This window comes from Bidens hawaiensis, unplaced genomic scaffold, assembly GCF_021521415.1.
Source record: "Bidens hawaiensis isolate Kalapana, Puna unplaced genomic scaffold, B.hawaiensis_p1.1 tig00007743_1, whole genome shotgun sequence".
NCBI lineage: Eukaryota > Viridiplantae > Streptophyta > Magnoliopsida > Asterales > Asteraceae > Bidens > Bidens hawaiensis.
In genome coordinates, this window is record NW_027491538.1 from 707,614 (window position 1) to 712,138 (window position 4,525).

The following is a 4,525-nucleotide window of genomic DNA, read 5'->3' on the forward strand; positions in this document are numbered from 1 at the left end:
GACGTCACCGTATCGGTCCACCTCAACTTTTATACCTTTTTGTTTTATATTTGGTTTTAATTCCGGTACAATAACACACATTAATTACTGAAACCGACAAAATTTGTGTCGACTTACCGGCCCAATGCTTGGGGCCGACAACACTTGAGTTTTACCACTGTTCGGGGTTTACTAACCTGCCCGGCGCAGCGTGCCGGGTAAAAAGCTAGTTATATATAAACTCACGTGATTGTTTACGACATATGTAATTTCTAATAGTTGTGTTTACTTCTTGGTTCACGTAAAAATGTTTTCTAATAGTTGTGTTTACTTCTTGGTTCACGTAAAATAAATGCCTCCAGTTCAATATAAGTTTTGAATGTTTTGTCGTTTCGATGATTATCAAAACCTCCAAACTCAAAGTAGACTTCTTTTATTCCAACCCATATGATGTGTATCGACAGATCTCTAATCTATTTAATAAGTACGTAAAATAATAAATATGTAGGGGAACCTGACACTTCCACAACCACTCCTAAATCAAGTGGCATTGACTTAGAATTTGATCATCTTCTTCACTCAAATCACTCATAGCTTCCAATGGTTATTCTCACTGAACTATTACCAGGATCCTCATCTTCTTCACCACCAAATGACGATCATAATCATAGATATCAGGTCTTTTTAAGTTTCAGAGGCGTTGACACTCGTAATAGCTTCACCGATCACCTCTACAACTCCCTTACGGATGCCGGTATCGACACGTTTTTGGATGACGAAGAGATTGACACCGGAGAGCCATTGAAACCGGAATTGGAGAGCGCGATTAAATCATCAAGGGCTTCTGTTATAGTCTTATCCAAGAATTATGCTTCTTCCACATGGTGCTTAGATGAACTGGTATTAATCCTTGAGCAGAAGAGGAAGTTTAACCAAATCGTTATCCCCATCTTCTATCATATCGAGCCCACTGATGTCAGGAAGCAACAAAAAACCTTCGGGGAAGCAATGGCGAAGCATAAACAGAAGATGGAGGATGAAACAAATGCGGAGAAGAAAAGCGAATTGGCTCGGAAGATGGAGTTATGGAAGAGGGCACTCGCAGATGTTGCTGATTTAAAAGGAATAGATTCGAAGGGCAGGAAAGAGACAGAGATTATTAAAGAAGTTGTTACCAACATCCATCGCAGGTTAGGTGTACTCTTAAGTTATACCTTGCCCCTTCTGGTCGGGATGAAAGATTACATTGAATCCATTAGTTCATGGTTGACGGATGGATCTTGTCATACCGTTGACATTCTCACAGTCGTAGGCATGGGTGGGATTGGGAAGACATCATTAGCCAAATATGTCTTCCAGTTACACTCTCGTAGATTTTACAAAAGGAGCTTTATTGAAGGCATCGATAGAAGATGCCATGAACGCTTTGAAGGATTGCTTGATTTACAAAAGCAACTTCATGGAGACATTTCAAAGAAAACCCCATTAGAAGTTAATGATGTCTCCGTGTACACCTCTAAGATTGAGAAGGCACTTACCCGTGAAATGTTGTTTATAGTACTTGATGATATTGGTAGTATTGACCACTTGAATGCTTTACTTGGAAGCAAAGGTTTACATCCGGGAAGCAAAATCATAATTACAACCAAGGATGCATCTTTAACAGAAAGGTGTGCATTATTCAAGTCACAACTTCATCCCAATAACAAATATGTTTTGCTTAATGCCTTATGTGAAGATAACTCACTACAACTTTTATGTGTTCATGCTTTTGAGAACCACACACCCAAAGAAGGTTATGAAGAGGTTTCAAAAAAGCTTGTGAAGTATTGTGAAGGGCATCCATTGGCTCTTGAGGTTTTGGGCAAGTTATTGCACAAACGAGATGTAGCATATTGGGAAGAGTGCTTAAAAGGGTTATATAAAGAACCTCATTCCAGTATAAAAAATGTTTTTCAGATGAGTTTTGACTCTTTGTCATCTAATGAAATGGAATTGTTTAAGCATATTGCATGTTTCTTTGTTGGAAAAGATAGAGATCTTACTGAAACAATATTGAAAGCATGTGACATAGAGACAAGATATGGAATCACGAATCTCACTTACAGATGCCTTCTTAGCATCGATGATGATTACAACTACTTGATGATGCATTCATTGATTCAAGATATGGGAAGAGATTTAGTGCGTCAAGAATCTCTTAGAAAGCCATGGAAGCGTAGTCGCTTATGGTATCACGAAGAGTCATTCAAAGTGTTGAAACAAGGAAAAGTAAGAGCTAGCCCAAATATATTTTTTAGTTTTTAAGTTCCTTTATTGTCTATATACATGTATAATTTTGTTTGCAATCCTTTTGTTGGTAGGGTATGGAATATATTCTAGGGCTTGCCCTTGACATGAGAATGCTTGACAAAAAGAAGTCGTGTGGGTCATTTGTTCTCAAAACAGAGTCATTCAGTCACATGGATAATCTAATGCTACTACAACTCAATTACGTGCAAATGAATGGATCTTATGAGGATTTTCCAGAAGAACTAAGATGGTTGTGTATGCACGGGTTCTCTTTAAAGTCTATACCTTTAGACTTGCCAATGGAGAATCTCGTTGCTCTTGACATGTCTTATAGCAATATTGAATCTTTTGACATGTCAAAAGACAAACGATTGCTTGGTTCATTGAAGATTCTTGATTTGTTCTGTCAGCGTCTTCATAGTGTTGGTGGTTTTTTGGAACTTCCTGCACTTGAGAAATTAATAGTTAGAGAGTGCATAAGCTTGATCGAGGTGTGCGAATCAGTTGAGCATTGTGTTGAACTCATCCACATTGATCTGAGTTATTGCTACAAGCTTAAAAAGGTTCCAATATCCATAGGCAATTTAAAGAAGGTCAAAACACTATTGTTAGATGGCTTTAGTTCTCAAGAATCTGAAATCGATACTGCAACAAGAGATTTGAAGCTCATTGCGGTTTTTTTACCGAGCTTATTGAGAATTTTGTAACTTGCAGATAATAATTTGTGTAATGAATCCTTTCCCGAGGACTTCAGTAGCCTATCCATGTTAGAGGAATTATGTTTAGATGGCAATCCAATTGTTTCAATGCCTGATTGTGTAAGAAGCCTTCCTAGGCTCGTGATACTTTCCATGAATGACTGTGAAATGATTATATCGGTTGAGCGTCCTCAAAGTACGCTAAGAGAACTATCAATTGAGACTGATTCGCTAAGGAAAATTAAATTTGATCCAGAAATGTCTCCGCTCAGTTTAATAATAAACTGGGGACTATGTCCACCTTCATTTGAAATTGATGGCATGGTGAAAGTCGAAGCTAGGGTCAAGGAAAAGGTATTACATAGTTTGGGCTGGACAAATTTGGACTTTATTAAGGACAAGCTCTTCAGAGTTTGCACATTTTCAGGAAACTCAACTGAATGTCAACCCCAGGTTTTCTCTAATAACTTGCCTCTGTTTGGGTGAACACGCGCACATATACATTTACGTGTGCATGTGTTATAAATTTTAAGGTGATTACTTATTTTGTATTTATTTTGCAGATGTATTATGAGTTTGGAATATTCAGCACGTTTTATTGGGGATATGAGATGCCGAATTGGATTGAATGTAGAAGTGAGGGCCCATCAATATCATTTACGATCCCATCGTCTCCTAACAAGCTACGAGGATTGAATTTCTGCTGTATTGTGGAGACAAGTGAGTTTGGTGCAGAGGAATATGTTAAGATGCCGAAGATCAGCATTTTTAATATTACAAAAAACCACACCTGGAATTATAGTCATTATATCTACAAAGTGAAGTTAGATGGAGAATGTTTAAGTTTTTTAAGCCATTGGATGTTTGGGCCGAATGAGATGAAAGGTGGTGACCAGATTAATATTGGGATTGTGCTTGACGGTTATGCTTACCCAAGTACAAGGGAGTGTGGGATTGGTTTTGTGTATGATGATGGAAAGATTGAGGAGGAAGAAGATGCGTTGAGTTATTACAAGTTCGTGGAATGAGATCATTGGTGGCAATCTGTCTTTTCAACTTATACGAACAGGAGTATACATCATGGGTAACAACAAATTTTTTGGGATTAGAAGAAATGGATGGTCTAAAGGTAAATGTTGTTTCCATTAATAAAATTTACACCCACAGTCAGTTGTAGCATGCCACAACACTTCATCCCCAAGTGGATGTGAACAATAATTAATTAGTGTATAAATGTCGTCTTTTTTTCTTTTTACCAGGAGCCCGAGTGAACTTTAAAGCATTCTCACCAAAAAAAAAGTCTGAAATAGCTGGGCAGGTACATTTCAACAACAAGGCCCTTCTCTTACCGAATGATGAAAAGCACACAATATGTGTTCATTAGAACCGTTCAACACCAAAATTTTGTTTAACTAAACGAATAAACACAAACATGTATCTCGCTTATTTGTTCACGTTCATATGATTTTGATTATGTATTTGTAAAAGTTCAATTAAGTTTGTTCGTTCGCACTCGGTTAAGTTTGTCTCATTAGAGTTAATGCACAACCAAATTA

General features: G+C 37.5%; 1 pseudogene; it reads left to right on the forward strand.

Annotated features, from left to right (window-relative positions):
- Nucleotides 1-579: 579 nt before the first annotated feature.
- LOC143635972 (disease resistance protein RUN1-like) lies at nt 580-4,293 on the forward strand (annotated as a pseudogene).
- The last annotated feature ends 232 nt before the right edge of the window (nt 4,294-4,525 follow it).